The following is a 13,298-nucleotide window of genomic DNA, read 5'->3' as shown; positions in this document are numbered from 1 at the left end:
GCAGGGACTCTGCTGACCCTAAATACTCCGTAGGCATAAAATAGATCAGGTCTCTGTGCTGTAGAGTTTACAGTTTAGTGGGGAAACATACAAATTGTGTTAAGAGCTATAGAAGTCAGAAAGCAGGGGGCTCTGAGAAATGGGGAGGAGGAGTGGGAGAATCGGAGGGAGGTAGAAGGTAGGGGGTGCTTCTCGGACAAAGTGGCATTTAAAAGCTGAGGGCTGGAGGATAGTAGGAAATAGAGGAGAGGGCGAGGAAGAAGGGGAGCCCTTCAGGAAGTGGGAACAGCAGGAGTCAAGGCCCTGAGGTGAGAAAGAGCTCGGCTTCTTCCACAAATTGAAAGAAGACGCAAGTGATCCAAGTGAAGTGAGCCAGGGAACACAGAATGGGAGATGAAACCTGAGAGAGAAGGAAGAATCAAATGATGCAAGGATTTGTAGACTTCTCTAAGTGTCGTAAAATTTAGCCTGAAAGCTATTTGGAAGCCATCAAAGAGACTTAAAGCAAGGAAAAGTTCTGGCTGCTTTGTAGGGAGTGGATCCCACAGAGTAAAGAGTGAAGTGAATGACCATATATCATACATGATGCTGGCATTCAGGGATAGAAACGTGTGAGGAGTGGCATCCAGATGGGATTGGGTACGTGCAAAGGAGACTTACTAAGGGGCGTCATCATCATTACCATCACCTGGTGCCCAGCACATCCCCAGCTACTCATAGAAAATAAACAAACAGATAATCCTCAGGGGAGGCTTTCCTCCGAGATTGTCTTCCAAGAAGGCAGACAGAAGTGATTCTTCGTTCAGATGCATTGTTTTGTTTTTCCCTACATGTAGAAGATGCTCTATGGGGATTCATTGCTGCCTTTTCCACCATCAGGTATTTAAGGTCATTTGGGAGAGCAGATGCCTAAAGATTGGCTCTGACAGAGGAGGGAGATGTGGCTTGGTTTTGCAGTAGAGCAAATGGTTGTTTCCAGCATCACAGGTGGTAAGTCAGGACTAAAGGGATCTTACCTAAGGGGTCCCAAGGATAGAGGTTAGGAACTTGAACTCGGGGAAGTTCTCACGCTCAGGGAAACCCATAGTGGTAGATCCTCAGAATGGATGTGCAAATGCTGGCCTTGGGTGGGTTGTCGTGGAAGTAGGTACATCACTGTTCAGAAACTAGAATGCTCCCACAGCCCGGGCAGGCAACATTATAAGTGAAGAGGACTATGTGGGGGGTACGGCAACGCGGAGAGCCCACAGAAGACAATAGAAAACTGTTGCTATGTGGGAATGTAGGCCTGGTGTTGCCAAAGCCTCCCTTTTTTCAAGAAAAGTCAGAAATCTGTATTTTTATCTGTTGGTAACTAATTCTTTGAAGGCTGTATCTGACCTGTAGTCTGTCAGTTTTCAACGTTTGAGTTGAGAGGCTGTTTAATGTTTACTTGTGTATTACACTCAAATATGAAGTTCATGTCAGTGCTGGGTGCTGTATCTCATTTCGTAGGCGTGAGGAACCCTGCCACGGTTTCTTTCACATAGTCAGGACTGTCCTTTGTCTATAAGGCTGTGAGTGTTAGAAGCGTTTGCAAGCTTGCAACACTTATGAGAAGTGTCATTTGTGGAGGTTCCTCATAACGTCTACCCAAACGCTTTGCTTGCTCAAGACCCCTTCTACTTCCTGCTTCCTACGTGCCACATTGTCAGCGTCTGTACTTTGGAGGCACATCTGGCCAAAGCGTTTCTGACCACCCTGTTTGCATATGCACCCCCTGCTTCCTGCCCACCCTTCTCCAAATACAGAGAAGCAGAGGATGTCTGAACTAGAAGCCCTCTTGGAGATGATCTTGTAAGATGTGGAAAGGAAAGCAGTGGTGGTTGGGTGGGGTTTGTTTGACTGCCCTAAATCCATTACTCCCTGGTAGCACCCTAATTTCCCTTTTAGTTCAGGTCAACCAGGTGCTTTGTTCTTGTTAGTTTCCAAGCCCAGTTCCCAGCCTTTAAAGCGTTTGTGCGTCTTACAATATCCTTCCAATAAATCCCCTTTTGCCTAAGTTAGCAGCAATCAGTTCCCATTACTTGCATCAAATTTAAGAACCCTAAGTGATACAGAAGCCCAGAAAGTTTAAGTGATTTTCCCAGTATCTTAGACAAACTAGGGAACGGAGTCCAGACCAAAACCCAGTTCTGACCCCTTTTCAGGGCTCTTTAGTTATAATGCCACAAGCATTGTTTAATTTTGACTGATATACTGGTTACCAGTTACCATGAGATTTCCTAGGTCATTCCTGTGTCTTAAGGCCAATTTAGCACATGTCTCTGAATCTTAAAATGTCCAAGAAATTCACGTGTCACTCAATCTCCATTATTTTAAAGTGGGAAACATTATTATTTTTTTAAACATTATTATTTCAGCTTACTTGCTGTACTTGCTGCACGGGTGACTATTTGCAAGTTGGCAGACCAGTCAAATCTACAGAGAGCATTGATTAAAGCAGATAGATAAATGGTCAAGATGTCCATGCAGCCTAGTGGTCAGAGGGGATGGTGGCTGTGAACTGTGGCTTCTCCTTTCCAAGTTGTGTGATCTTAGATAACTTCGTATGTTGAGAGAACACTGAACTTGGAATCAAGAAACTTGAGTTGAGTATGAGCTTTTTAAATTAATCTGTTTCTTCATCAGTAAAAATGGCAGGAATACCTAACCCACAGGGTTGTTGTAAAGCTTAAATTTTTAAAAAAGCATATTACAAATTATATAATGATTTTACGAACAGATCAAGAGGAATATGGTTGAATTATAAAGTAATGACTCTTTTGCTTATTAGTTATACAGACCTAAACATCCAAAAGTTGGTCCTCCTTTTCACAGAATTTATCTTGGGGCCTGTGTGCTTACTCTTTTAACGCTATCATCATGCAAAATATTTTTGGAAGGTTTCCTTCAGACTTGCCTTCAGAGCCTGTTGCACATTCCTTTAAATATCTTCATTGGTAACAAATCTTGGCCCTTTGTGGGTAGGTTTGATTTTTAGAATTGGCCCAAAATTATTTTTTCAGAGCCAAGTCTAATGCATAAAATGGCCAGTCAACTAGGGGTATGGTGGGTTTTTTTTTTACATAAATTTATTTGTTTATTTGTTTTTATTTTTGGCTGCGTCGGGTCTTCGTTGCTGCGCGTGGGCTTTCTCTAGTTGTGGTGAGCGGGGGCTACTCTTCGTTGCGGTGCGCGGGCTTCTCATTGCGGTGGCTTCTGTTGTTGTGGAGCACGGGCTCTAGGCACGCGGGCTCCAGTAGTTGTGGCTCGCGGGCTCTAGAGCGCAGGCTCAGTAGTTGTGGTGCACGGGCTCAGTTGCTCCGCGGCATGTGGTATCTTCCCGGACCAGGGATTGAACCCGTGTCCCCTGCCTTGGCAGGCGGATTGTTAACCACTGCGCCACCAGGGAAGCCCAGGGCTATGGTTTTTGATCAAAAGTTTTGTGTGACTATAAAGTATTAAAACTGGGTTTTGAGATGACTTCCTGACCACGTTTCTAAAAAGTAGTTCTAGAAGGATTTTATTGAATGGTCACATCCCTGGGATAGAAATATTATACTTATGGGGACTTCCCTGGTGGTCCAGTGGTTAAGACTCTGCACTTCCACTGCAGGGGGCACGGGTTGGATCCCTGGTCAGGGAACTAGGATCCCACATGCCTTGCTGCGCGGCCAAAACAAAAACAAAAACAAAAAAAATTAGACTCATTATATGTTCAATTTCAGTTGAACGTATATTTCATATAATGATGATATCTGTACAGTGTTTTAAATGAGGTGAGGGTCTGTGGGATATCACCCTAGTCCCCACCCCACCACCGCAAACGATGAATAGTTTATTTAAAAGATAACTCTCAATGTGAAAGAAAATAAAAGTTAGACTCCCCACACACACATACCATATTACATATAAAAACAAAGTCCAGGTGGACTGCAAGTCCTCAGTGTAGAATAAAATCCAAACTCCTCGTTGGCCCGCTAAGCCTGCCAGCACCTGCCTCCCTCTCCAGCACGTCTCCTCAGCCTGAGGCACTAGCCACATCAGCCTTCCTGCCCTTCACACATCCCAAGGCCATTCCCACCTGCATCTTCTCCCTGGACTTCTCCCCAGAGCAGTAGTTATTCCTGAATACGTTTGAATCCCATCTCCTCAGAGAAGCTTTTCCTGACCACTCAATCTGAAATAGCCCACCTCACTCTACCATGTCACCATGTTTTAATTCTCTGGTGAAATGCCTTGCTTTTTTATTGGTTCATTGCATTATTGTCCGTCTTTCCTAACTAGAAGGCATTCCCCACTAGAATTTGAAGAAGACCTGGCACATAGTAAGTGGTCAACAAATAGTTGACTGAATGAGTCGAATAATAAAAACAAAACTATAAGTATAACAAACAATAAATGCTGGAGAGGGTGTGGAGAAAAGGGAACCCTCATACACTGTTGGTGGGAATGTAAATTGATACAGCCACTATGGAGAACAGTATGGAGGTTCCTTAAAAAACTAGAAATAGAACTACCATATGACCCAGCAATCCCACTACTGGGCATGTACCCTGAGAAAACCATAATTCAAAAAGAGTCATGTACCACAATGTTCATTGCAGCTCTGTTTACAATAGCCAGGACTTGGAAGCAACCTAAGTGTCCATCGACATATGAATGGATAAAGAAGATGTGGCACATACATACAATGGATTACTCAGCCATAAAAAGAAACGAAATTGAGTTATTTGTAGTGAGGTGGATGGACCTAGAGTCTGTCATACAGAGTGAAGTAAGTCAGAAAGAGAAAAACAGATACCGTATGCTAACACATATATGTGGAATCTAAAAAAAAAAAAAATGGTCATGAAGAACCTAGGGGCAAGACGGGAATAAGATGCAGACCTACTAGAGAATGGACTTGAGGACACAGGGAGGGGGAAGGGTAAGCTGGGACAAAGTGAAAGAGTGGTAGTGTATATATGGACATATATACACTACTAAATGTAAAATAGATAGCTAGTGGGAAGCAGCCAGAGATCAGCTCAGTGCTTTGTGACCGGATAGAAGCGTGGGATACGGAGGGTGGGAGGGAGGGAGACGCAAGAGGGAAGAGATATGGGGATATATGTATATATGTAACTGATTCACTTTGTTATAAAGCAGGAACTAACACGCCATTGTAAAGCAGTTAAACTCCAATAAAAATGTTAAAAAAAAACCCCAACACAGCCAAAATAAATAAATAAATAAATTTATTTTTTTAAAAAAACTATAAGTATATTAGAAAATTAGAAAAAAATTCAGGAGAATATTTGTATTAGCTCAAGGTGGGAGAGACTTAAGTAAAAGTAGAAACCCATCGCCATTCATGGAAAGATTTGGTTACGTAAACAAATTTCCAATGGCTAGAGATTTTTTTAGAATTTAGAGATTAGAAGAAAATGTTTACATCACATATGACAGAGGTTAACATCTCTCATAGTTAAAATGATAAGAAAAAGGCAAATAGTCCAACAGAAACATTGGCAAAGGGTATTAACACAAACTCCCTACAGAAGAAATTTAAGTGGGCAATTAACATAGGAAAAGAGGCTTTTCATTCCTGGTAGTAAGGGAACCACAAATTAAACAATGACAGATATCATTTTTCACCCATGATTCACAACATTTAAAAGGAGAAGAAAATATCCAGCGCTGAGAAGTGTATAGGAAAATGGATATGCAGCTGAACACTGTTCCTGACAATGAATTGTCACAGCCTCCTAAAAAGTTAACCATCAGCATCTATTAAAACTTAAAATTTGTTTACATTAGTCCTAGGAATCCCATTTGGTGAATCCTAAAAAAATTAAAATACTGATGTTGGAGGGAGAGAAGATTATGAAGAATTATTTAAAAATGTGAAGATTCAGAAACATAGCCTTCAGTTCAAGTGCCTCTGCGACCAGGTTAAATCTGAGGTTTCTTTTAACTCAGAAGAAGACGAGCCTGGATATTGAGGGCCTTCACAGTCTCTTCCATATGTCCGTGTTAACCTGCAGGGATATGGAGCAGAGACTGATATCTGTATCTTCTCCTTAATAACAGCACCTGGATTTTACTCTGGTGCCTGTGTGCCCAGCCAAAAGACAACATTTCGCCACCTCATGTGAAGCTAGGTGTGGCTGTATGACAAAGTTATGGCCAATGAGATCTAAGTGGAAGTATTTGAGTGGGAATTCTGGGAAATATCTTTAAAGAAGGGCTGACTCAGGAGAAGCTGACCATTTTGTTTTTGCCCTCCACTTTTTTTACTGCCTGAAACACAGATCAAGTGACTAGACTAGAGCTCCTTAGCCATTAGGGATGATTAACTGACCTTGAGACTAGAATCCACGTCCCAAGGAAGGTGGAGGAGAAAAATAGGGGGAGCTCAGGTCCCTTGTGACTCCGAAGTACCATGTAAGCTGTGGACCACACACTTCCAGACTTATTTTACATGTGAGAAAAAGATACCCTTAGGGTTTAAGCCACTGTAATTTGGCATTTTCAGTTATATGCAGCTGAAGTTAATTCTAATTGATAATACCATGACATAATGTTAAATGCAAAAAGCAAGTAGCTAAGTAATATCAGGAGGATATAAACTCAAATGCTTATGGATGTTAGGCCAGTAATATAAAAAGGTGGATTAGTGGAGGTATGAATAACAGGGAATGGAAAGGACCATGTTAAATTGGAAGGCCTGTGCAACATCAGTAATATGATTACCGTGTAGGTATGTGAGTCTAGGTCATTCATGTTAAATTTCCTTAACGTTTTGCCAACAAAATGTTTTCCCTGACTGTGGGCTGTCAGTTTGTGTGATCTTTGATTTGTAGTGTGATCTAATATTTGGAAAACTATGGAAAAAAAGGAGTAGTAAGGGAGGTGGAAAGGAAGGAAGGGTGGGCCCTATATACATATATGTTTCTATGTGGTATAAATATAGAAACTACATGGAAGGTTGCACACGAAGCAATGGAGACCTAAGAGAAATGAGACTGAAGGAAGGAGATTAATTTTTTCATTATAACTTTTGTTATAACTCTGTATTTTCTGTCTCATTACAATGAATATACATTGATTTTGTAATTAAAAAAAAATCTAATAAGGTAGGAGGAAAATTGCTGAGAAGTTGCCCAGACTGGAAATCCAATGCAATTGTCACAACATAGTCATAGAAAACTTTTAGGATGATTCAGTCTGAGGAAATTCAGTGTGTCTTAGGAGCAGGTCATTAAGTATTAACACCTAAAATTAGAAAATACAAATTTGAGAGAGAAAACACAAACACATTGTAGGTAGCAGTGACTTTTGTTAGGTGTCAATGAACAGGAAGTCATGTAAACATATGCGTCAGTTGGAGAAAAAAATAGAGAAAAAAAGTGTTTCAGGAAATGGAACCATGATTATTTTTTAAGTAAAAGATAAAAAGAAATGCATTCTGAGTTCTTTGAAGTTACAATGTGACCAGTGTGTAATTACATTTAGTTTAACATATCATGTTGGTTTTTATTAAAACTGGTTCTGGTTTTAGAGCAGCCCAGATTTTTAAATAGTCATTACTTTTTCCTACTTCTGTCTCAGGCATTGCCATCTCTTTAAACCACATATCTGACGAATGTTTAGGCTTCTCCTCTCCATCTAAAACTGTGCATTTGGTTCTAATTTGATGAGAAGAAACTGAATTATGAATACATTTTTTTTTTCTGAAATCTATTTTCATCCTTTGGTAAATCTGACAACCTGTGACGGTTCTCACATTTCTGGAACTCATCTCGCAATTACAGAAGAAGCTAATAATGATAATATGATAAATAATATTGAGTAGGCCAACCCAATAAATTATTTGGCTGTTTGGGGTTTATCCAAAATGAAGTTTATCAAACTTTCTCCTCCTGCTTTTCCACCCTACCCGCTACCCCCAGCCCCTGACACTTACTATATGCCATAACAGCTTTTATGGTTGGGGAATTACGATCCTTAAATAGCAGTCAATTGCTCTAAAGTGTCAGTGTTTTTTCCACAGAATAATAATTCTGCAGAAGGGACTTAGTATTAACTCCCCAGTTTAGCAAATGAGGAAACTGGGGTACAGAGAATTAAGTGACTTATTTAAGATCTCACAACAAACTAGTAAATTACTTCTACTTAAGTATATCTCTAGAGATTCATAGAAGAGAAGAGCTTTATTGAAAATTCACACAATTCTTGTGTAATACAACAAATTCAGTGATGCTATAAAATCAGTCGTAATGTCTTATGGTCAAGACACTTATGGTAGTAAATGAGAGAAAGCAAACTCAAATCAGCTGAAGAATAAAAAGGAATTTTTTTCTTTAGAGTGAGTGAAGCTCAAATAAGTATAAATCCCAAGGGGTAAACTGTCTACAGTCCTTTACAGCTATATGCAGAGGCTCAAAATATCATCAGAAATTGCCTCTCTTTGTCTTTTGGCTTTGCTTCTCACTGTGTTGGCTTCATTCTTAGGCAGCTTTACTCACTCCACGGCAAAAATGGCTGATGTTCTAATACTTTATCAATCCCAGTGCACAGAGTACATCTTCCCCTATAGCCCCGACAAAGGAACTGGCACGAACTCTCATTGGCTGCCTTGGGTTAGGTGTCTTCCCTGAGCACTTCACTGTGACTCCAGTTGGGCAAGCCTGGGTCACATGCCCCCCTCCCCCGAGCAGTCCCACCGAAAAGAACCACATGGACAGAAAGAGGAGGAGGAGTCACAAAGGGAAGAATAAGTGTATGGTACCCAAAGAGAGGTAATGAATCTAAACAAAAGCAAACCAAAGCCATTAAGAATTCCATTTACATTTACATTAAATTATAAACTGATACAACTAAGTGTTAATTTCTTGCTTAGTGGTTGGGGGTTTATGATACGTTCATTGAAACAAAAATACTACCAACACTAAAAGCAGAAAAAATAGAAATACACTGAACAATTTTTTTTCTTTATTTTTTTTTCATTTATTTATTTATTTATGGCTGTGTTGGGTCTTCGTTTCCGTGGGAGGGCTTTCCTCTAGTTGCGGTGAGTGGGGGCCACTCTTCATCGCGGTGCGCGGGCCTCTCACTATCGCGGCCTCTCTTATTGCGGAGCACAGGCTCCAGACGCGCAGGCTCAGTAATTGTGGCTCACGGGCCCAGTTGCTCCGCGGCATGTGGGATCTTCCCAGACCAGGGCTCGAACCCGTGTCCCCTGCACTGGCAGGCAGATTCTCAACCACTGCGCCACCAGGGAAGCCCTGAAAAATATTTTTGACTTTGCAAAAAAAAAAAAAAAAAAGATGCATTGCATGTGTGTGTATCTTGCCAGCCCATAAATGAACACAAAGGCAAATGAAAAATAAAAATGTTGGCCATCTGCCAAACAATACATTAATCTAAATGTTTAATGATTCCTTCAATCCTGCACTGGGAAAGCAATTATATTTTTGCAGTAGCATTTATTTTGGTTTCCATTTCATCTCAAATGCTGAAGAACTTCTGCTAGCTTCACTTAATAGTATTCTGTTGGAAGATATATAATTATTTAGTTCATAAAGGATAATGGTCTATACACAGCCAGTTTCTACCATAGTGTGACTAGAACTCTGTTCATTCATTTATCCATCCATTCATTTATTTATGTTATGTGCCAGTTATGAATCAGGAACAAGGCTGGACACTAAGATTAAAGAGATGAGTAATTTGCAGCCCCACCCCTTGAAGAAGTCCAAGTACAGGAAGGGAAACAGACAAGTGAAAATTAAAGTGCACCATGAGGGCTTGGCTTCCCTGGTGGCGCAGTGGTTAAGAATCTGCCTGGGGCTTCCCTGGTGGCGCAGTGGTTGAGAATCTGCCTGCCAATGCAGGGGGCACAGGTTCGAGCCCTGATCTGGGAAGATCCCACATGCCGCGGAGCAACTAGGCCCGTGAGCCACAACTACTGAGCCTGCGCGTCTGGAGCCTGTGCTCCGCAACAAGAGAGGCCGCGACAGTGAGAGGCCTGCGCACCGCGATGAAGAGTGGCCCCCGCTTGCCGCAACTACAGAAAGCCCTCGCACAGAAACAAAGACCCAACACAGCCATAAATAAATAAATAAATAAATAAAGGAGTTCCTTTAAAAAAAAAAAAAGAATCTGCCTGCCAGTGCAGGGGACACGGGTTCGAGCCCTGGTCTGGGAAGATCCCACATGCCGCGGAGCAACTAAGCCCGTGCGCCACGACTACTGAGCCTGCGCTCTAGAGACCGTGAGCCACAACTACTGAGCCCACGTGCCACAACTACTGAACCCCATGTGCACCTAGAGCCCGTGCTCCACAGCAAGAGAAGCCACTGCAATGAGCAGCCCGCGCACCGCAACGAAGGGTAGCCCCCGCTCACCACAACTAGCGAAAGCCCACGTGCAGCAACGAAGACCCAACGCAGCCATAAATAAATAAATGTTTATTTTTTTAAAAAATAAATAAATAAAGTACACTATGAGCAGTGATTTGTACAGGGCTTTTAAAAGCAGAGGAGGACTTTTAAAAGTCCTCACTCAGCTGAGAGATCAGGGAAAGCTTTAAAGAAGAAGGCTTAGGGAATGCTTTCCAGGGTAGAAAAGGAGTGAAAAGCAATTCTGGAGAGAACAGCATGTGCAGTGACAGAGGCTTAGGAGAACCCTGAGAGTTTCAGAAGTGGATTACAGCTGTGGCCGTGGTATGGGATGTGTACTGGGGAAGAGTCAATGTGAATGACTTTGTGTGCTAAGTTTGGACTTCCATCTTGCAGTTCCAAAACCCTGGTCCCCCGACTAGAACCAGGCTGACAGTAAAGAGCCATCTGAAAAACTTGTTAAAAATACAGATTGCCCAGGCTGCACTTCCCGGAAATTTTGGTTCAAGAGGAATCTGTTGGAAAGAAAAGTTCCCTCACGTGATAATGGGGCACATCCAAGTCTGAGAGCCACTGTGTGTGGACGATGGGGATCTATCAGAAGGTACTGGGAAAGAGAGTAGCATGTTTTAGAAAGATAGCTCTTTGCCAGTGGAAAGTTGCAGTAGAGCAGATCAAAACAGAAGATGGAGAGACCCGATGGGAGACCGTTGTGAAAGAACAAACTAAGAAATGGCAGGTACCTGCACTGTAGCACGGGCAGATGTTCAGACGTACTTCTGCAAAACGTAATGGGCAGCACTAGACAGTCTGTTTGATGTAGGAAGTGAAGTGGGGGGGAAGGGAGGGGGAGGGAGAGGTGGCATTAAGTTTGTAAAGGGTGCCCTTGAGAACTGGGAGCGAGAGGTAGGCGGGAGGCGTGTGGCTGTGTGTACAGCAGTGTGATGTTAGCTCAAGGTGGAGGCCAGGCTGGAGCTTGCCATGGGCAGGAGGCCAAGGCTTGGGACTGGGCTATCCAAGATCCAGAGCCTCAGCTTTGCAAACCTTGAGGTTGAAAACCTGTGGATGACTCCTCGCCTAAGGACCCCTCCCTGCTTTGTGCCACCTGTGGTCCCCGGCAAGAGTCACCTCATAGCTTCTATAGCAGCCTCTTAGACTTTCTCTCTAGCTTATAAACTTCCTGAAGCTAGGAATTATGTGTATCTACATGTTCTCAGAGCCTAGCCTTGTGCCTGCACACATTTGATGCCTCCATTTCTGGGTGAATGAATTTTATTAATTATCTAGATTACAGCTACAGCAGACTCGTTATATAGGCTTTGGGCCTCACGTGTGTGTGTGTGATCATATAAACTAGTATTTCTAAAATTGTACATGCTTCCTTTATTGTTTTCCAAAATGCACATTTTTTGATGAATAAGAGTATACAAAATACACTGCTTTCTTCCAAATATTAATTATTGCAAGGTGCCTGTGTAATCAGTGAACCAGGCATCTCCTATGGATATTAATTTAGATTCCACCAAAAAGAGCTTGGTTAATAAAAAAAATTTTTTTAACTTTCAATCTAATTAATTAAAGACAAGGAACAATTTTCATTTCAGTTATCCAAATAAGCATTTGTGGATCCAGAGAGATTATTTTTAAATAGAGTAGTATGATCACTTTAAAGTATCTATTTATCTTTTTCTCATATGGTGCCATAAATAAGAAAAGCTTTACTCAAGCCCATGAAAGATAAATAATACAAGGAAAGAAAATGTAAGACTTAACTTGTTGGTTACATTACTCTTCATGTTTAAGCTTTCATTCTGTTCATTGATTGGATGATTCCTTTTTTGTTTATTCCCCATTATCTTTGCCTTCCTCACTGCAGATAAGTGCCTTCTGGGTGCCTAACAGGAACATCCTACTTATAGAGTTTGAAATCAACAGAAAACTCAAATAGTTACAACTTTTCTTTATAATTTGCTCTCATGAGAAAGCAATGGCAAGTAGTCAAGCTAATATCAATGATTTCAAAGTGCAGTTTCCAAGCAGATGTAGGAATTAACTTCAGATAACCAGAAAATATAAAATGGCAAAGATATTGACAAAAAGAAAAGTCCGTTTGGAATTCTAATGTCTACCTTTCACACTGGTTATTTGGAATGGATTCCTACATACAGACAATGAATTGCAACTCTCTAAGCCTATTTGACCCCTTGTTACTACCCTGTGTGTGTTGACCTTCTATCCCCGTAATATGGCCTAATTATCATGAAAATCTATGACTGTGTTTCCTCTGATCTCTAGGAGACTGTTTTATACGTCTCTACTAATAGTTTATGATGTATATGTGCTAGTCCCCTCTGTTGACTCAACTCCTGTTTATGACCCTGTGTTCTGTATGCAATATCAGTCATACCTCACTGGCTTTGCCCAATCTCTGGTTTTGGCGTCTCTGACCTGCTTTGACCATTTGCTACCCAAAGCCCAACATCACATACTGCACTAGGGGCTTAATGTGCTGGTCATTTGCCTACTTGCTCTCAAATCCATTCATTCCTTGCCATTCTCTTATTCTTTCTGTTTGGAAGGAAGCTGATTCCTGCCAACTCCATTCCTAGACTCACTTGACCATGCCAAAAAGAAATTAGGACAATGAAAGATAAAAAAATAAATTAGGAACACTGGCAGAAGAAGAAGAGAAGCCAAGGTATTTTCCTCCTTTTCTGATTCAGGGGGCTTCTCCCACAGTGACTGCCTCTCTGTGATTCTCATTCTAGGTCCATCTGGGGACGGTGGCTCTAGGCCTCTGTTAATCCAGCCAGTCTGTTGGTCTCTCCAACCCTAGGGATGGAGGGTAGAGGCTTCCGGCTATTGCTTCTCACTGAGGTTCCCTTCCTT

At 41.7% G+C, this 13,298-nt stretch overlaps 1 protein-coding gene across 1 annotated transcript in view; it reads left to right on the top strand.

The window, feature by feature from the left end:
• Positions 1-13,298, top strand: part of LOC309631454 (uncharacterized protein) — a 126,721-nt gene that overhangs the window by 985 nt on the left and 112,438 nt on the right. The gene's annotated exons all lie outside the window — the stretch shown is intronic.

This window comes from Balaenoptera borealis (genome assembly GCF_965194805.1).
Source record: "Balaenoptera borealis genome assembly, chromosome: 6".
Taxonomy (NCBI): Eukaryota; Metazoa; Chordata; class Mammalia; order Artiodactyla; family Balaenopteridae; genus Balaenoptera; species Balaenoptera borealis.
The sequence above is the reverse complement of the archived record's forward strand: the minus strand, read 5'-3'. Positions and strand labels throughout refer to the sequence as shown.